The following is a 22,758-nucleotide window of genomic DNA, read 5'->3' as shown; positions in this document are numbered from 1 at the left end:
GATTAACCCAAAATTTTAAAATAAACAACCCCACCTAAACCAAACGAAAAACACGTGAAGCAAAACATCTCAGCTTATTCTCTTCTCTACCAGTGCAATACTCTAGGCCATTATACTAACGCTGTCCGCCGAGCTCCAGCCACCAACACTCCCACAAAATTAACGCCGGCCATAACGAGGGTGACCGAAAAAATCACCTAAGCAAGGTAAAACAGCCCCTAAATGTTTTTTTCTCTTCTTTCATGTTGGCCAAAATGGCCTAGCCTCACAACCACGCTACATGACGATTCTCTCCTCACCGACCACTTTCCATGGTGGCCAACAAAAAAACCAAACTAAAAACAGAATGTAACATCCCCTCCCAACTTTCTAAGAAAGCTTGCTGAAACTCAAAGGTGAACCAACCTCCAACAATGGTCGAATGGCCACTTGCTACCAACCACCGCTCCCAACGCCGACGAGGGCTGACCCCCTGGCAATAGATCACTCGCGACTCTTCACTCTCACTATATCTTACATATTAATGCTAAACAAAGAAAGAAAACAAGCATGAAAAAAAAATAAAGATGAAGGAGAGAGCCCAACATCAAGTCCTCTCTAACATTTTTTTTATTTGCTTTCCATTTCTTTCATACAAAAATCGGGGGACCCTTATTTTTTTCTTTTTGTTTGGTTTTTAAATGTCACACCCTAATTTAGGGGTTGGATTTGTTATTTTAAGTAGATTTAAATGACTAAATTGCATGTTCTAGAAACTTGCAACTTAGTTTTAAAACTCTTAGAATTTCAGGGAACTGACCCTGAATTATCCCATTTTTTTAGTCTGTTGAAAAAAATAAAAACATAAGACCTCAATCTGATAACATGAAAGAATCTCTCGGTGAAACCCTAAACCCAAACTCATTAACCAAGCTACCCCGTCGCTCCGTTCGGCCGCCATTCAACGCGCCGTGGCGGCAGTTCGACTCACCGACAGCCTGTGACCAAAACTCCTCAAACCCCTCACCGTGAAACGACCCCTAACGTCATAATTTTTAGGTAAAATTCTGTCGGTTTCAACCCCGCCGCTGTAATTTTCCCTTATTTCGGTCGATCCAACGATCCATTCACCTCACCGCCACCCTAGGAAGATTCCCCAGCTCCGTGCGATCAAAACCCGACAGGTGGGTGAGGCTATCATTGTCGTTTTTGCTGATCGTCGGACTGGGTAAGCATTTCAGACCTCTTCTTTTAATTTCGTTAGTTTTTGGCTAAAATATTAATGTTGGTTGGATTGATTTTGTTAAGTACATGAACAAGGAGTGTTCGGCAACCTAGAATTGCTTATGTCGTCGTTGCACGTCCGACGGTATGCGTGGGGCTTGTTTTGGCCAAGGAAATTTCCTGAACCGGATCGATCCGACCTAACCCGCCTACCTAACCCAGTCATTGAGTCAACTCGGCTGAGTCAACTCACTGAGTTAACTCTTTGACTTTGACCGAGTCAACCCGTTAAACGTTGGCCGACCATTGACAGCCGTTGACTTTTTTTGGGTACACTTATTTTGATGTTTTTTATGTCCTGAGTCTGTTTTTAGGTCTGTTTTCCCAAATTCAAACCTGATAAGCTATTTTTCACTGATTAATAACCTGATTCGATCTATTTTTTACAATTAAACTCCGTTTTTATGAAAATTTTTATTGTTGTGTATCTGAGGAATTATTGGGCATTGAATTAAAGTTTGAGGATGATAGAATGGAGTTCAAATGGTCAATCGATATGGTACAAAAACTGAAGTAATACTATACTACCTTTTGTATGCTTTCCGGAACTCATTAATAGATGTTAAATACATGAATGAAAATGATTGGTCCATTAGATGCATTTAACTATTATTGGATTCAGGCAAAAATTGGAATGAAGACAGAACATGATATAAGACTCAGACGACTCGAAAAAAGAGAAACTGAAAGATCGATTAGAAATAATTTTAAGTTCAATGATTCAATAATAATTGAATTGATTTCAAGATCCGTAAATTTTGAGAAATTCCTTTAAAGGTTAAATATCGGGATTATTTGGATAAGAAATTACCAAAAATAATCCTATGAGGTAAAATTACAAAAATACCCTTGTATTGTAAAAGATCAAGACTTCCTCGGATGGTGAAAAATAACCCATAAAGGACCTATTTGACCAATTATCATAAAAAGTGCATATTGTTTGAATTGAAAGGAATTACAAAAATTTCCTTGAGCTATGAAATAACTAAAATAACTTCCAATAATCAAATGAACAAAATACCCTGAACGCTAAAAAAACTAGAATACTTTCAAGCCTAATTTATCGAAAGTAATGCCACTGGTCGAATTAAGTGGAATGATGATGATACGCTTAAAGTGTAAAAAAACACAATGGATGGCTATGATAATGGAGACTGAATTATCAAACATTGGAATCATCGATTTAAATTATGGATTTATATTGGAATGACACTGAAATATAAAATGACCAAAAGAATGTCTAAGCACTGGAATAACTAATACCCTCCAGCTCTGAAATTAATAACTCTACCTCTAATACCAAATGACTAAATTATATGACCAAGTTGAATTGTATGAAAGAACTGTATAAATCTGAATTTCGAAAATAATTGAATTACTCTGGAGACTTCGAGGTGATCGGGATATATTTAACTACTAAATGACCTAAATACTCTCATTAGCTAGATATAAGTGAATGTTATTGGATAATTATGGAAACATTGAGAAAAAATGAATATTGTATCGCCCATAAAAGGCTGGGGAGTACGACTCAAGTACGTTGGTCATCTTGGAGACTGTTGCAATTCACAAGTTGAGCTAATACCACCGGAATAAGTAGAGTTCTTCAATCTCAGTTCAATGATGTTTCTGAAGATGACCAGTTTGATTAGTGTTGTCAATATTAAAGTGGTTGACAGGTATCACAATGTTGGGATTTTATCAGTTCTAGTTGACCCGATATCCTAATAAATTGAAATGAATCTTGAATAGCATAAATCATCGATTCATCTGTATTAGATTATGTTTTTAAGAATCCACTAGAAATCGTAATGTCTAAAATGCCTTTGTTGGCCTGAATAATGGAATCACCCTCAGTGAATTTGAATCTTGAATTATTCTAATGTAAAGTTTCATGAACACCTTTCTGATGCACCTAAATCATAACGGGGTTCTAAAGTATCAACTTAAATGTCTGATAGATCCATTAGTAATCGATCCTTTTCAATATGATATTATTCCTAGAATCCGGTCAAATTACACAAGTTTCATGTTTTCCTTTCCTGATAACTATTAATTGCCTCTGAAAAATACTTGGATCCTCTAGTGTGTTCCCCATATACTATATGACTATTTTATATGTTTTAAAATGTGTTTTACCGAAATGTATTGATTTACTAGCTTATGAACAATGGCTACATGTATGTGTTCTCCGATTACGATTTTCATCAAAAATTATAAATTGTTCCTGATTTATGGAATCATAGAATTTATTTATTTATTTATGAACTATGGTTTCTTGTTTTCACTGGTTACTACTTGAACTATTTTATTGAAACATTTTTCGGGTAGGATAGAGAATGGAGGTTCAGCTCTGATCAAGCCGGTAAATCCTTACGGACCTAAGACGGCCCTTGGGTAAGCTCGAGGCCCTGAGAAATTTTCTTGGGTGGGCTCTCAGGCCCCAAGGTGATCTATTAGGTTGGCTCCTAATATCCAATGGGTATAAGGTTGCCTTATGGATGCAATTATGGGGAACTACATATAGTGTATGGGTGAAGGGTCGTTATATGGTTTATTTCATTGTAACATTACGAGATTTTACTGGATCACAATCCAGATATTACAGTTTAATGTTAAAACCGATTTCTACTGAATTTTATATGGGTAGAATTCTGGAGTATGGAGGTTCAACCCTGATCCAGCTGGTAAATCCTTACGGACCTAAGGTGAACCTTGGGTAGGCTCCGAGGCCTCGAGATATTTCTTGGGTAGGCCCAACGACCTCGAGATCCTTGGGTAGGCCCCGTGGCCCCGAGTAACTTTCTTGGGTAGGCTCTTGGGCCCTAAGGCATTCTCTTAGGTTGACTCCCTTTATTGTGTGCTTAGGGTAAGCCTTTATGGATGCAGTTTTGGGGAACTGAATAATGGTGTTCAGTTGGAGGGTTCCACTATGGTTTTGAAAATATATTTTAAACGGTAACTGTTTTAAAAGATCTATATATTTTCATTGTTTTGGTTGGAACACACTAGACATCCTATTTCAATATCATGAAAATATGGTACTCTGAATGTTTCCTATGAACTGAGATTTTCATGACTTTTACTCGATGAAATACTTATGGAACCGTAGCTCATTCTGAAAAATTGTATACATATGAGTCAACTAGGAAATTTTATGGCTTTCCATTTATTTGCATGTTCTTCAGCATCATCTAGTCATTTTGTATTACTGAGCTTCCCAAAGCTCTCTCTTTTACTCCCATTTCAGATTAAATGGATCAAACCAGTGCAACTATTGACTTCAGTAAATGAGTTCCTCCGGTGTTGCTTGCAGAGTACGGTGCATGTGATTAGGGGCATATAAGTTGTATTTTATTTTATTTACGATTCTGAAATCTAATTTATTTCTGAATATTAGAAATATTTACTTTTGTATTTATAAATTGTTTTATTATTTTAAGAGTTTTAACAAAAAATTTAATTTTTATGGTATTTTTACGGGGTCTCTCCTGTGGCCCTAATGTGACACCCCGGATCGGATCAAGCCACCTATATCGGTCTGTGGGGTTACATTAAAACCCTCTCAAAGTTACAAATGGTAGAATAAAAGTTTGGTCCTTAGTCATCACCAAATTTGCAATTTGCAATTTTTAAAATCCTTGAATAAATATATGACCACTAAAGCAACTTAAATATTCACTAAAAATTCATCATTTTCGGTCAAAGTCTCTCGATGCCTTAAATGTAGAATTTCACGAATTCTTTTTCGTTCATGTCACCAGTGCCACTTGAACCAATTGATGCACGACCATCTTCAAAATAATTCTCAAGTGTCTTCAATCCAATTTTAATTTTCGGACAAAATTAGAGTATTACAATAAGTCTTTTGTGTCTATTCTTTTTTTTTATGTTTTTTATCAATCTTTTGTTTAAACTTAAAAGGGTTATGTATTTGTATATATGTGAAAAGGGGGATAGTTGAGTTTGGGATTTTCTGTTTTCAGAAGTGAAAGCTATAAAATTACTAGTTTTTTACTATTTTAATATTACTAGGATGTTTTTTAACTGCATTTTGAGTTTATATTAATATTATGATATGGAATGTTAGTTTAATATATATGAACTTGCTATTTGTTGGGTATTATTCCCTTTAAATAACTGGGATTATGGCTAATTGAAGCTTGGAATCTCCATTTTATAGGTTAAGATCGATAAGGGAAAGAAACTTGGATTGTATTTCTCAGCATCATGGCGTGGTCCATGTCGAATATTTACCCCGGATTTGATCTGAGTGTACTCCGAGCTCTCTCAAAAAGGCAATTTCGAAGTCGTTTTCGTCTTGGCGGACAAAAATGAAGAGTCATTCAACGGTTACTTCTCTAAGATGCCATGGATTGAGATCTTTTTCTTCGATTCAGAGGCCTGCAAGCGCTTAGATGGGTCATTCAAGGTGACGGGAATACCTCATCTAGTGCTCTTGGATTAAAATAGTGAAGTCTTGACTGATGAGGGGGTTGAGATCATTCAAGAGTATGGAGAGGAGTACCCGTTCACCTCCGAAAAGATCCGAGAATTAAAAGATTTGGAAGAAAAGGCCAGGAAGGATTAGTCCATTAAAACTCTCTTGGTTTCCCGATCACGTGACTTTGTAGTTACATCTGATGGAATAAGGTAATCTTGATGAATGGATTGACTGTTTAAAACGGGTTTGCATACATCGGTACTATCCTAATCCATAATCTGTTCTTAATTTATATTCTAGGTACCAGTGTCTGAGTTCGAGAGAAAGACTGTCGGTCTATGTTTCTGGATCTTTTCGTTCAAGCCTTGTGCTGATTTTACTCCAAAACTCGCTGAAGTTTATAAGAAGTTGAAAGAGAAGGGGGAGAATTTTGAGGTTATTATCTCTCAATGACGATGAGGAATCCTTCAAGGAAAGCTTTACAGCACCGTGGTTGCCATTGCCTTTCAAATACGAGAGCTGTAAGAAATTGGCTACGTACTTTGACCTCTCGATCCTTCCGTCTGTTGTTATTATCAGGCCAGAAGGAAAACTCTACATCCCAACGCTGCTGACGCTGTTGAAGAACATGGGATCGAGGCTTACCCCTTCACCCCGGAAAAGTTTGCAGAGCTTGAAGAAATAGAGAAGCAAAAGAGGCAGTACAAACTCTCGAATCGATTATGGGTTCGGGGAATCTGGATTATGTCATTGGGAAGGATGGGAATAAGGTATGATTGTTTGGTTTCCTTAGACGCTCTGGAAATTGTAAGATCATGTTATCCTCAAATTGTGGCTTGATCGTAATGGATTAACCTTTTACCGATTTTTTTCCTGGCTTTTTCTCGTTCATTCGAACTGTTGGGTGTAATCACCAGTCATGCATTGTTTAGCAGCGTTGCTATAAACTGAGCGTCCACATTTCTGATGAGTGATGAATCAATCTACTATTTCAGGTCAAGGTGACCGACTTGGTGGGAAGACTATTCTTTTGTACTTCTCAGCCCATTGGTGCCCACCATGCCATGCTTTCACGCCCAACCTTGTCCAAGTATACAAGAAGATAAAGGCAAAGGATGAAGCAATTGAAGTGATTTTTATTTCTAGTGACAGGGACTGAATCTCCTTTTAGGCATATTATTCAGCAATACCTTGGTTGGCTTTTCCCTTCGATGATGCTCGGAAGTCATCCTTGAGTCGCAGATTCAAGCTTCAAAGCATCCCTATGCTTGTAGCCATTGGACCAACAAGAAAAACTATTACGAAAGAGACGAGGGGTCTGGTCATGGCTCACGGAGCAGATGCTTTTCCTTTCACCGAGGAATGGTTGAAGGAGATCGAGGTACAGTATGAGGAGATGGCAAAGGGGTGGCCACTGAAACTGAAACACAAACTGCACGAGGAGCATGATATGGTGTGTAACATCTTCAATACCGGGTTAGTTACCAAATTGTAAAATTTCAAGAATTGGTGATTAAAGTGGTATAATTGAATAGTTCAATGATTTATTGGAAATATGATGAAGGTTGTTTAGTAATTATTGAATGAAGTAAAGAGTAAAATAGTCATTTGACATGGAAGATTTTATTTTTCCTTTATTAGATAAGGAAGCCACGTGGAAGAGAAAAGAAGGTAAAATAAACTTCCAGAGTTCTCTTCTTCTTCTTCAGCCGTGAGTCACTATGGAAAAGGTGAGTTTTGTGGTTAGTTGATTATTTGTCAAAATAAAAGTTGGTTTATGATTATTAGATGATAACTAAGCTTAAGGAAAGCTTAAGTTATCTTAAAATCAAAGTATGATGGAGTTAGGAGGGATTAAAGATTTGAGGTTCTTGGGCTAATTAAGAAGTTAGAAGCCATAGAATTGGAATTAAAACATATTGTAAAGTTGGTTTAATTATTGAGTTACATATGAGGAAAAGAATTTTGAAGCTAAAGATGGTTCATATGGATATAAATTGGTTTAAGCATGTGTATATGAGTTGAGAACATGAAAGGGGTTGAAAGATGAAGCATTTGAGTTGATTTGAGTAGATTTTTGGGCTTAAAAATGAATTCTGGGCTATTTGCATCGATGCACATTCGAGGTGCACCGATGCATCAAGGGTAATTTCCAGAAATTGTTCAGAGTGTATCGATGCACAGAAAGTGCATCGATGCACCCATTAAAAAATGGAAACATCGAATGCAATTAATGCATCGATGCATAAGGAGTGCATCGATGCACATGTTAAGGGATGCATCGATACACTGTAGAGTGCATCGATGCACTTTAAGGGAAATAGAATTATACCTTTCTTTTGGTCTAAGAAATGATAGATTAGTATATATCAATTGGATACTAATATGTATCAATGTATGATTATATAGATATCGAGCACGAACAAGTCCCAGAGTGATTATCAAGTTATGATTCGATCGCAAGATAGGAAACTATGATATATGGATTGGAACTTAGTGAGGCCAAGGTGAGTGCGTATTATTTTATATATGATGTTTAATGGGAAATAAGACTTGCGACAAGTGTAATTTCTATAGTATTGTGCATGAAGCATGAACATGAACATGTGTTTGTTATGAGTGTCTGAGTTATATGTTATGGTATGTGTTGACATGTTATTGTATATGTATTTCATGGTTGATGTGAATATATGCTATGTTATGATGATATGATAAGAAATTATATGAATATAAAAGAGAAGTTATGTGATAAGATCTTTGAGATATATAGAAATGGAATATAAGATTTCACAAATACATGATATGGGATAAATTAGGTAATAATATGAGAATATGGTAAAAAGCGAGTTTAGAAGAAATGATGGGAATGATGTACTCAAGTGTAAAGGTTATATAAACAATAAGAATGTGAGTTGGGTAAGTGAATAGTGGTATGAACATTTACGTGAAATAGTAAAATAGAATTATATCATTGAATGAGAATTGAAACAATATAGATAATATTGACCTATATGATGATATGAGACTTGAACATAAGTGATAATAGAAACATATAAGATGATTTAGATGGGAAAGATACATATGCTTAAATAAAATTATGATATATGAGTTGTATGATGGAAATCTACATAGTCATATTAGAAAGTTATAGGTACTATAAGAATTGAATTAGGTAAATAGATTCGATTAGTATATAAATGAAATAATAGAAGTAACATATGTTTATGAGTGTGCAGATGTGATATGATCTAGGTAAATATCATAGAATGAGGTATAAGCTATATGATATGGGATAAGTTATTTTATACATATATGATATAAGCTATTAATCAGGACATATGAGATTATGAGAAGGAGAATATAAATGATGTGAATACAAGTATAGGAAAAAATGATATATATATATATATGGGAAAAATGAATTATATGAATACACATTTAGATGATGAAATGATGGATTATATGAACATGTGAATATATATATATATAGGATAAGACATAAAAATAAGATATAAGCAATGTGACAAGAAATGTGAAATAGTATGAAAAAGTGAATATGAGCTACGTGATATGTGAAAGTGATTTACGTGTTTATACGTATATGTGATTCAACTTATGTGACATAATCTACGTGCTATGTGAAAGTGAACTACGTGTTTATGTTAAAATGGGAAATGACATAAATGATGATGCCCATGTTATGTGTCATGAGAGCTAGGGTATAGTTGGCATGCCAAGAGTCGAGGGTCTACGCGGTTCTTCGGGACATATATGTATTCTTTGGAACATGTATGAGGTCTTTTGAGACACATACTTGATCCTTGGCATATGTATATGATTATTAAGGAATGATATGTGGTCCTTAGGGACAATCTTATATGGCACTTCGGTGCATTTCTACGCGACACTATAATGCAATTCTACGTGGCACTTCGGTGCATTTATACGAGCTATGGTGACAGCATTGGTGCACAACCTCTATAGACTCACATATCTATAGTTCTCACATATGTACATGGGCTAATAAGAAAAATGACAAATATATTACATGTGATTTATATGCTTTTGTGATATGAATGGAATTATATGATTTATATGATGATATGTGGATTGTATGATTAAATGAGGAAAATGTTGGTTAAAATACTAGGTATAAGAGGATATGTATTAAGTGATATAAACGATAATAATATTGATAATGAAATAAGGCTAATGATGAGTGATGAATATATGAGTGCATATGTTTTCATAAAAATGATATATATTGTATATGTGTTATAGGGATTTGTTACATGAATAAGGGTATGAGTGATAGTAGTAATTGTTCATGCATGATTACAAGCTATAGTTATATTTTATGTTTATTGCCTCACTAAGTCATCGACTTAGCGTGTGATTATTTCACACGTAGGTTACCGAAGTGAGAAGAGTAAAGAGCTATGTGGAGCAAGACAAGTCAGTTCTCCTTACCAAAGGTCAGATCAGAAGAAAGGTGAATAATATGTATTTTAATACATAAATTTCTAGTTGGCATGTATTCAAAATAATATATTGTATAAGCTCTGAATAGTTCGATAAAGGTTTTGAATAAGTTATATGTAATAATAAATTTTAATTACTCACTATTTTATACAAGTAAAGGTTTGTGACAAGTCAATGTGACACTTAGGACTCGGATCCGGGTCGGATACAGGTTGGGGGTGTTACATTTAATGGTATCAAAGCTACGGTTTAGCTGATTCTCGGCATAAACTAAAGTCCAAAGTGTCATAAAATGTGTACATGATAATTCAGAGTGAAAATTTATGATCTAATAGGGTAAGAAGTATGTTGTCTTGCCAATAGAACAAGATTTGTATAATACAGTAGAAATTGATTATAGAAATTATCGAAGTGAATCGATAACTGACAAATCTAATGGTGATAGCAATTCACCTGCCCTGGCCAGGCAGGATGAAGAGCAGAAACCTCAGAAAGGGTCTTATAAGATTAAAGGTTGATTTTAGAAATTGAAATCATATTTGAATAGTGATAAAAGGTTTTCACTGTTTCGAATTGAAAAAGTGATATGGAGAAGTTTGTTATAAAGTGAATAAGATAGAATACGGTGAGCAAGTGTCACCATAAGGATGTTAGAAGATCTAAGGATGTGATTAGAATTTTTGGAGAATTCGAGAATAAGTGCATCAGTGACAAGCGTATAAGATATATACAGCCAGAGTTGATGAGTTTGAAATAAAGGAATAGTACCGTGTATAAGCAAGAATGTGGATAGAAAAAGGGTTTGCATTTTGGATGGATAGAGTTAGCGTTGGCTAACCAGATTATGTGATGGAAAAGGTATAGAATTTAATATTTTGAGATGTTGTCAGGATAAGACAACCAAATATAAAATGGATCTGGATACAGTTGTATATTTAGACCATAGGAAGGTTATATAGTAAAGGAAATAAGGATTTGTATATTTGAGTAAAGCTGAGGATTGATAAGAAGAGTTTGAGAATGTATATATCAATGATCAGTTTATAAGACAAAGGAAGTTATGATGTTGAGTTTGAATAAAAGAAATTTCAGGATGTATGAGAATGGAGGTGAAATTGACAAGTTAAGTAAACGAATTTTGAGATAATTTTGATTGGAAAGGATGTATGTGATTGGTTGACTAGGGTTTGTGCCCTCGATTGGACAGATGTTATTGATTAATTATCAGAGTAAAGGTTATAAGACTGGAAGAAAAGGTAAAGTTGAGTTAATCAATTATGATGTGAAATGAATGTAGTTGTGCATTCTGATCAGATAGCTATGATATAGAAAAGAAGATAAGTATTTGCATGGAACCTTAAGGAAGGAAAATACAAGTATAAGAATGATAAAGAATGAAGTTTTGTATAAGTAAATGAGTTATCAAAGTTATAAGGATGTCATAAAGATTGGTACATAGAGATGAGTATAAGTGATAAGATAAGAGTATGTGAACATGAAAGGAAAGATATGATTTGGGGTATAAGGAATAAATAAAAGAGTAATGGAGTAAAGAAATGAAAGCAATTTAGTTAAAGGATCAGATACGATATGGGTTATATGGAAGTGTAGATGATAATTTTGATATAAAAGTAAGAAAAGTGTGCAAGGTGATGTAAAAAGATTCTTTAAAGTGCATGTTGAATCATATTTAAAGAAGATTTAAGGTCATGTTTTTGGTTAAATGATGATGGAAAACGAATTTGGTTATTATTGTAAGGCAGTTAGAGATGAATTTATGATGTTGGGTGGTGAAAATGGATGTTACTGTCTACATGATTATTGATATTATATGACGTCGCAGAAATGATCAAATGAAAATGCATAATGGAAGGAGAGAAAAGACAGAAAGGGATTAAAGTTACTTGTTATTGTTTATATGATCAGTGATAGTAGATAAATGTATAAAGGAAAAAGGTAGTTGAAGAAATAAAGGAAGAAAAGATTAAGAAAGGAGGTAATATGAGAACAATAGAAGATGTGTTCTTATTGATTTTTTTAGTGAAAATTCGAGGATGAATGTTTTATAAAGGATGGGAGATTTGTAACATCTTCAATACCGGGTTAGTGACCAAATTGTAAAATTTTAGGAATTGGTGATTAAAGTGGGATAATTGAATAGTTCAATGATTTATTGGAAATATGATGAAGGTTATTTAGTAATTATTGAATGAAGTAAAGGGTAAAATAGTCATTTGACATGGAAGATTTTTATTTTTCCTTTATTAGATAAGGAAGCCACGTGGAAGAGAAAAGAAGGCAAAATAAACTTCCAGAGTTCTCTTCTTCTTCTTCAGCCTTGAGTCACCATGGCAAAGGTGAGTTTTATGGTTAGTTAATTATTTGTTAAAATAAAAGTTGGTTTATGATTATTAGATGATAACTAAGCTTAAGGAAAGCTTAAGTTATCTTAAAATCAAAGTATGATGGAGTTAGGAGGGATTAAAGATTTGAGGTTCTTGGGTGAAATCTTGAAATAGAGTTCATAACTAGAGTTGGAAGTTAAATTTGACTTGTCAATGGTCTAATTAAGAAGCTAGAAGCCATAGAATTGGAATTAAAACATATTGCAAAGTTGGTTTAATTCTTGAGTTACATATAAGGAAAAGAATTTTGAAGCTAAAGATGGTTCATATTTATATAAATTGGTTTAAGCATGTGTATATGAGTTGAGAACATGAAAGGGGTTGAAAGATGAAGCATTTGAGTTGATTTGAGTAGATTTTTGGGCTTAAAAATGAATTATGGGCTATGTGCATCGATGCACATTCGAGGTGCACCGATGCATCAAGGGTAATTTCCAGAAATTGTTCAGAGTGTATCGATGCACAGGAAGTGCATCGATGCACCCATTAAAAAATGGAAACATCGAATGTAATTAATGTATCAATGCATAAGGAGTGCATCGATGCACATGTTAAGGGATGCATCGATACACTGTAGAATGCATCGATGCACTTCAAGGGAAATAGAATTATACCTTTCTTTTGGTCTAAGAAATGATAGATTAGTGTATATCAATTGGATACTAATAGGTATCAATGTATGATTATATAGATATCAAGCACGAACAAGTCCCAGAGCGATTATCAAGTTATGATTCGATCGCAAGATAGGAAACTATGATATATGGATTGGAACTTAGTGAGGCCAAGGTGAGTGCGTATTATTTTATATATGATGTTTAATGGGAAATAAGACTTGGGACAAGTCTAATTTCTATAGTATTGTGCTTGAAGCATGAACATGAACATGTGTTTGTTATGAGTGTCTGAGTTATATGTTATGGTATGTGTTGACATGTTATTGTATATGTATTTCATGGTTGATGTGAATATATGCTATGTTATGATGATATGATAAGAAATTATATGAATATAAAAGAGAAGTTATGTGATAAGATCTTTGAGATATATAGAAATGGAATATATGATTTCACGAATACATGATATGGGATAAATTAGGTAATAATATGGGAATATGGTAAAAAGCGAGTTTAGAAGAAATGATGGGAATAAAGTACTCAAGTGTAAAGGTTATATAAACAATAAGAATGTGAGTTGGGTAAGTGAATAGTGGTATGAACATTTACGTGAAATAGTAAAATATAATTATATCATTGAATGAGAATTGAAACAAGATAGATAATATTGACCTATATGATGATATGAGACTTGAACATAAGTGATAATAGGAACATATAAGATGAGTTAGATGGGAAAGATACATATGCTTAAATAAAATTATGATATATGGGTTGTATGATGGAAATCTACATAGTCATATTAGAAAGTTATAGGTACTATATGAATTGAATTAGGTAAATAGATTTGATTAGTATATAAATGAAATAATAGAAGTAATATATGTTTATGAGTGTGACAGATGTGATATGATCTAGGTAAATATCATAGAATGAGCTATAAGCTATATGATATGGGATAAGTTATTTTATACATATATGATATAAGCTATTAATCAGGACATATGAGATTATGAGAAGGAGAATATAAATGATGTGAATACAAGTATAGGAAAAAATGATATATATATATATATATATATATATATATATATATATATATATATATATATATATATATATATATATATATGGGAAAAATGAATTATATGAATACACATTTAGATGATGAAATGATGGATTATATGAACATGTGAATATCTATATATATATATATATATATATATATATATATATATATAGGATAAGACATAAAAATAAGATATAAGCAATGTGACAAGAAATGTGAAATAGTATGAAAAAGTGAATATGAGCTACGTGATATGTGAAAGTGATTTACGTGTTTATACGTATATGTGATTCAACTTATGTGACATAATCTACGTGCTATGTGAAAGTGAACTACGTGTTTATGTGAAAATGGGAAATGACATAAATGATGATGCCCATGTTATGTGTCATGAGAGCTAGGGTATAGTTGGCATGCCAAGAGTCGAGGGTCTACGCGGTCCTTCGGGATATATATATGTATTCTTTGGAACATGTGTGAGGTCTTTTGAGACACATACTTGATCCTTGGCATATGTATATGATTCTTAAGGAATGATATGCGGTCCTTAGGGACAATCTTATATGGCACTTCGGTGCATTTCTACGCGGGACTTCAGTGCATTTCTACGCGGCACTATGGTGCAATTCTACGTGGCACTTTGATGCATTTATACGAGCTGTGGTGACAGCATTGGTGCACAACCTCTATAGACTCACATATCTATAGTTCTCACATATGTACATGGGCTAATAAAAAAAAACGACAAATATATTACCTGTGATTTGTATGCTTTTGTGATATGAATGGTATTATATGATTTATATGATGATATGTGGATTGTATGATTAAATGAGGCAAATGTTGGTTAAAATGCTAGGTATAAGAGGATATGTATTAAGTGATATAAACGATAATAATATTGATAATGAAATAAGGATAATGATGGAAATGATGAGTGATGAATATATGAGTGCATATGTTTTCATAAAAATGATATATATTGCATATGTGTTATAGGGATTTGTTACATGAATAAGGGTATGAGTGATAGTAGTAATTGTTCATGCATGATTACAAGCTATAGTTATATTTTATGTTTATTGCCTCACTAAGTCATCGACTTAGCGTGTGATTATTTCACACGTAGGTTACCGAAGTGAGAAGAGTAAAGAGCTATGTGGAGCAAGACAGGTCAGTTCTCCTTACCAAAAGTCAGATCTCCTTACCAAAGGTCAGATCAGAAGAAAGGTGAATAATATGTATTTTAATACATAAAGTTCTAGCTGGCATGTATTCAAAATAATATATTGTATAAGCTCTGAATAGTTCGATAAAGGTTTTGAATAAGTTATATGTAATAATAAATTTTAATTACTCACTATTTTATACAAGTAAAGGTTTTTGAAAAGTCAATGTGACACTTCGGACTCGGATCCGGGTCGGATACGGGTTGGGGGTGTTACATGGTGGCCCTAATGTGACACTCCGGATCAGAACGGGCTACCCGCATGGGTCTGAGGGTGTTACACTAAACAAAAACTAAACATTTGGTAAGATTTTAAAAAATTAAAAGTTTAAATACTAAAACGAATCAAAATGAATAGTTTAGTTACTAAACACATAATTTTCCTTTAAATTTTTATCCTTAACGAAACCGATCACAAATTTATTAAAGGGATAACTACTTAGGGTAAATAAATATAACGAAGTTTAACTTGGATTTGGACATGGAAACTATTTTTCTTTCGGCGAAAATAATGATTAAATGGTCGAACGAAGAATTCAAGAAATATCATTAAAAAGCATTCATCATCCATAGCATTGACCACTAAACTATCAGCATGCAGTAAGCTCATCAACGATGTTGGAGGAGAGAGCATAATACACGGTTTAGTGTTATCAAAACAAGTATTTTTCGCCAAAACATCCGCCACTTTATTCCCAACATGAAGAATATGTTGAATTTGGACACACCAATTTCGTATGCCATTTAAGTGGGTGAGCTCCATTGTAATCAGCCTTAAGAATTCATAACACATTCAAGCTATCAAGTTCAATGATCACTTGACGAAAACCGACATCCCGAGCCAACCGAAGGCTGACGTACGCTCCCCAAAGTTCTGTATCAAGTACAGAACAAACACCAATGAACTCGATAAAACCGAACTTCCACCTACTATTACTATCTCTAGCGATTCCACCACAGCAAGCATAGCCATCAGCGGCACTCCAAGGGGCATCCGCGTTCAACTTAATCCAATTTGGCGGTGGTAACTCCTAGTGAGATGGGCCATGAGGGATGGTTAAAGCATTAGCCGCAGTCCGGTTAACCACCCTACCCTACGGGCATGTATCGCCATTTGGACTAGTCTCCTGCTCCGTTCGAATAATCATTCCATCACCATCGATAGGGCATCCAAGACATTTGCATTTCGAGCAATTCATAAATGTTCCAAAGGACAGCATCAAACATCAGGTTCCAATCATTAGAATTTTTAGCAAAAATTAGGATTTCCTTGCAACTTGGTCAGGAGCCGTTCTGGTATTTGAAGATCCAAAAACGTGCCTAGAATCAAGGTTATTAGACTATCAATCAATTTATAGATCAATATATCCTGCACTCATCTAATATATGTCAAATATTATAATTTTAAAGGTGATTAGAATTAAATTTAACACCCTAAATTCAAATCATAATAATTTAAAAATTCACATCACATTAGATCATTGTAACCAACAAAATAAAATCATTAAAAATTCAAATCATAAATATTAAAATCGCATCTGAAGTACCTCATGTTAAAATAATATCAAAATTATAGAAATGAAAATAATCATATAAAATCCAAATATTCATATAAATTAATTATAAATCCAAAGTAATAATAGAGTTTACAAATCAAAATATACAATAATCTTAATAATATATATGATGATATGACCACTAAAATGAATCAAGGTGTTGCACTATAAAACAGAGTGGTGAAAATTCTTTGATGATGATATTTTTCTAATGCTAATATAATCTACTAATATGAGTATGAAAAATAATCTAAATGAAGAAATTCATAAACTTAATTATACATACTTATTTTACTATACTTTATGTAATTTATAAATATAATCATATATATTAAATATAAATATGGAGACATGACTTACTCATCCTAGCACGAATTTCAATCAGCAATGTTTTTTTTTTCATTTGTATAGCATCTCAGCTGTATAGTTTCATACTCAACATAGATCTCCAACCACAGCATTATACATAATCATGTTGTAAGAGTAGCTTCCATAATTTCACAATTCGATTTACTCTTATATGGAGTGTATAATACCATTAAATTTTACTTTTGTACTAAGTGCCGGATCCAAAAATTTAAAATTAGAGTTCAAAAATTATAATATTCCTTTTTCTAGTATAATGGGTATGTAAAATTTATTATTTTTTCTTCTTCCTTTAATATATTAAATTATATTTAATATTTAATATAAAATAATAGATATGCATTTGATCTCTTCTGGGACCTATGCATCTGCCCATGCATGCACTATAACATAATATCGAATATACATATCGTCTTATACTATTAAGATCAAATCTTTCAAATAAATTTTAAATATTTATATTGCTATTTTAATACCACAAAGATCACATAAATACCTATAATATAGTTTATAATAATATAACAATTAAAATTTTACACATAACATTACTATATTAAAAAAACATTACTATTAGGTCACACACTTAGACAAGTGTTTAATTATACATTTGTCACATACACGACTGATAGGCTTTAGATTCATTACGTATGAGGATATTTTTATCATTCTTAAGCCGTATGGAATAATGATAAAGATTCAGAGAGTTTTATGAAAGTATTTTAAGATATTTTAGGGTAAACTATACAATTGATTATTATATTTGAGTAAATTTTAAAAAAATATTATTAATATTATCGATTTATAGCAAACTGATAACCAACTTTATCTATTTATAATAAATCGATCACTCACAATCAATTACCGTTCATTTTATTAGAGAAAACTTATTTGACAAGTTGAGTGTCATTATTAAGCCAAGTAAGATCATAATTGGCCAACTATTTACTAATATTTTTTATAGTGGTTCCCACCAATTGGTATTAAAATAATCCTATATAATTCTAAACCCATCTTCCCTTGTTTTCTTTCTGCCTCGCATATGCTCATCCTCCATGCCCGCCACCCTTGATAGCTTCCCGTCTTGAATGTAAACCTGAGAAATGGTTAGCAAAATAGATTACAATGCTTACATGTTTACAAAGCTTCCAGCGATATATTTATATATGAAACAGGAAGCCCGCAATTGAGAGGTTTACAATGCTTTTCTTTTAGAACACATGCTTAGTGCTTGATTCACAACTCAAGAGAAGAAGAATAACATTTCAGTAATGAATGATGATTTCATGTTAACAGTCGATGGTGTTTCTGAGGAAATCATCCAAATGACTAAAAATTAATTGGCATATTTTTTGTAACAGCAAGGCAAGACATGCATATCATTTTCCATAAAGCATAATTTACAAAACAAAACCAAGTCATCATGTACCCTAGACCCGGCCTAGACGTTACGATCGAATCTTGAAGACTACATCAATATTCTAGATTCACAGAAACCATGAAACTTCCATATTAAAACATGCATCATCAGAAATTCAGTATAAATCTAAGTTCAAAGTATTAGTTCATAACAAAAGCAAAAATACGAATTTAAAGGTTGAAAACATATAAAACATAGAATCTCAAAATCGCATATAATTGTATATAAAATCAAACGAAAATAAATAACATAAAGTTTGCAAAACTTCCATACGGTGATTGAAAGGAAAACGGGCTACTGAACGATCCTTTAAGTATCGATCGTAATCCTAAAGGTTTAAAGGGTCTAAAAAGATAGAAACTAAAAGAATAAGTTAAAAAGCTCAGTGCGTCCTCTACAGTTAATCAAATAATAGTATATGTGTATAACAGCTCAAATAATGCATAAATATTAACATCAAAATTTATGCATTAGGATGAAGCATCATTATCATACAACTATACCTTTCGTTGCGGATAACCGGGATCTAGATGTTACCCTCCGAAGAGATACCAAAATCAGAATACAAGAATCAGGATGGGGATCTAAACATCCGAAGAGGATCCCAAACAGAAATAGGACAGAGATATGATCTCATGCAGAAACAGGACGGGGATATGATCCTATGCAAAAACATGACGGGGAATTAATCCCATGCAAAATTAGGACATGGAATTAATCCCATGCAAAATAAGGACAAAGAATTAATCTCATGCAGAATCAGAAATGCATCAATTACATATTATGAGTGATGCAACATTATTCAGAAATCAGAGATGTTAGGGATAAATGTAATCAGATTTTGAACATGCTTTCAGACAATAATATATAACATAATAACATAACATATCAAAGTATAGAACAGGTGAAGGGGACACACCTATAGTAGCTAAATAATACCGTCTAAGACTTAGGCTTCCCATGGTTGGTTGCACTAGGTCCTGTGGAGTGGGGACCTAAAAACAATACCCCTATATGAATTCGAATGTCAATAGCTAAACATAAATAAAATATAAAATCACTAAACAAAACTTACACGTATCTCAAGATGAGCGAGTAGAATCAAACTATGTATAATATGAGTGATCAAGGTATACTATAGAGCGGGCCAGAGACATTAGAGTGCCTTCAGAAAATAACACCAAAAAGTGAGTCCAAAATCTCACAATTTACTTAACATAATTATGACTTTAAGCAATAAATGATGTAAAATAAGGCTTTCAGGTTAGAATTTGATAAAAACATACTATGGAAACGGACTCAGGAAGTCGAAAAACATAATATAAGTATCTTTAAAAGTTAACGAGTTAAAGTCAATGGTCAATGGGTCGGTCAAATCGATCCAAAACTGGTTCGGTAGACTGATCCAAGCAGATCGCTTCAGTGGTTTGAAATTTCAAAAACATTCTCACACACGTACGTGGCGCGCGAAACACAATCCAATGGCCATTTTCACATAAAAAATTCCAAAAAAATTATTTCCAAGTACGATGAGGTACTTATCAAGGTTGATTCATGGTGGGGAGCAACGAAATTAAACTTTCTTGAAAACTTGAAACTAAACTCCCTCACTCAATACTAAAAGAAATAGCAAATGATAAATTGAGGGTATCAGGCGAACGACGACAGTGACACAAGCACAATGACACCGGCAATGAGAGACACAGCAGTCAAGACAAAGACATCATGAATACGCTCAAGCTCAGGCGGTAACTCAAGCTGATAAGTAATGAGACCAACTAAACGTAGAATCTGATAAGGTTCAATAAACCTCAGACTCAACTTGCCTTTACGTCCAAATCTGAGAACTTTTTTCCACATATATACTTTTAGAAAGACTTAGTCAACCACAATGAACTTAATATCTCGTATTTCCAAGTCAGCATATATTGTGTGTGTAATGTACTTTGTTATGGCACGTAAAAATGTGTAAGTATACACAGTCAAACATGTAATATAGTAGTGAGTGAGTATCGTCTCCAAATGGATTGGTAGGACTTATAATGAATCTATAGCAAAAGATTGTCACTAGTAAATGTATAATGGTATGAACATTTGATTAAGGATGTTGTGGCAAAATGGTATGTATGAGAGTCTGAATATAGAAATGTTGTGGCAATTAATTAAATGAAAGGTGTAGGCAAACAGTAAAAGAATGTTGTAGCAAAATAAAACTGAACTTCAAAGAATAAAATAAGACTTGACAACCTCACACAATCAAACTTCTATAGGGATAAATGGTTGGGTTTGCTACGACAATTAATATTTTGTGTCTAGAATGGTATATGTGTTCTATGAATATGTTGCCCAACAGGGTTTGCTATTAGTACTCCTAAGCTATCTCTAGTAAGGAGCCTGACAAAAAAATGCTACGGGAATACCTCTCAGCATGAACTACAGCATAATCATATCGATTACGTCATACCCCTCTTAGTCGATGAAACTCTCTCTTTATCTCTTAAGCGAATTATAACCTTACCATCTCGATTTAGTCCGCTTGCTCACATCAATATAGCCTAACTCTCTCGATATTAAGCATATATACTTAGAAAATGGCTAACTCTCAAAATCTCTTACAATTCTAAGCATTTAAAGTATAAATAATGAGGAAATCAACATTTAAACATAAAAATATCCAACCATTCATTAAAATAAAATAAAAATCATTCAAAGCAAACTTGTGCCAAATAAGTTAGTTCATGGCGAGGCTAAGTTCAACCATCATCATCATAGTACAAAACCACTTAAAATATTGAAATGAAAGCATAAAGAAGAAGAAGAATCCCAACATGAGTTGTTGTCGTGACTTAGAACCACTACCATGAACCGCCTTAGTAGGCTAGCCTCTCTCAATGACCTAGCTTGCTACCCCTTTGAAACTCGATTATAGAGGACACCACGAAAAAAAGGGAAAATGAAGAAAATTTGAGGTTTTATGAGTTTTCTCCTTTTTTTTTCCTTTTCTTAGGTCACTCTCCAAAAGCTCTCTTAAATGTAAGGTATCATCAACTATTTATACTAGGGAATTTCCTAGGGTTTTGAGCCAAAAACCCCTTTGTACCCTATGATTTATTACATTCACGTTAAGAATATGGCAAGCTGGCAAGTAATCCCCAAAAATGATAGCATGGCAGGGCATTCACATGTGGTTGGACAATAAGGTCCAAAAATATCAAGTTGTCTTGATGTCCAACCACACGTGAATGCCCTGCCATGCTATCATTTTTTGGACTACTTGCCAGCCTGCCATATTCTTCACATGAATGGAATGAATCATAGGATACCCCTTTGTACCCTATTGCTAAAGTAAATTCTTAGTCTTAAGCAACACATTTGGATACTGTATTCCTAAAGTAATGGCAAATTCCACACGTATGTTGCTTAAGACTAAGAATTTGCCATGAAGTTAGGAATATGGCCAAAGAAACTATATTATTGGTTGATGGTGAAAAATACAATATCTTTTGTTTAATACAACCCATTTCGAAACAAATATGGAAGAAGTAAAAAGCAACAAAGACGAAGAAGACTCTCAAGCCAAAAGCTGACATGGATTGTCGTGAACCAACTCAAGTGTTGATGCTTCTCTCAAAGGCCAGCAAAATTCATCCCCTTGAAGTTTCACAAAGACGAAGAAGACTCTCATTTGTGCCCTAATTCTTAAAGGAATATACCCTTCACGTGTGGGGAACAACTGGCAAGGTGTCACATGTGGGCTGCTACCAATAAATATCTTCCTCGTTTAGTACACCTAGAAATGTTGGTCCTTTTATTACAGCATAATCGTCCTCTTCAGGCAGTTCACCTTAAGTTACCTGCACATCATCACATCGGAACAAACTCTTCTTAAGTAGCACAAATTTCACAATGCA

At 33.6% G+C, this 22,758-nt stretch overlaps 1 pseudogene; it reads left to right on the top strand.

The window, feature by feature from the left end:
* The first annotated feature begins 5,629 nt into the window (after positions 1-5,629).
* Positions 5,630-19,536, top strand: LOC120151425 (annotated as a pseudogene).
* The last annotated feature ends 3,222 nt before the right edge of the window (positions 19,537-22,758 follow it).

The sequence above is a fragment of the Hibiscus syriacus genome, unplaced genomic scaffold (assembly GCF_006381635.1).
Source record: "Hibiscus syriacus cultivar Baekdansim isolate YM2019G1 unplaced genomic scaffold, ASM638163v2 tig00111057_pilon, whole genome shotgun sequence".
In the NCBI taxonomy this organism is placed as follows: Eukaryota; Viridiplantae; Streptophyta; class Magnoliopsida; order Malvales; family Malvaceae; genus Hibiscus; species Hibiscus syriacus.
This window is presented reverse-complemented; position numbering and strand designations above follow the sequence as displayed.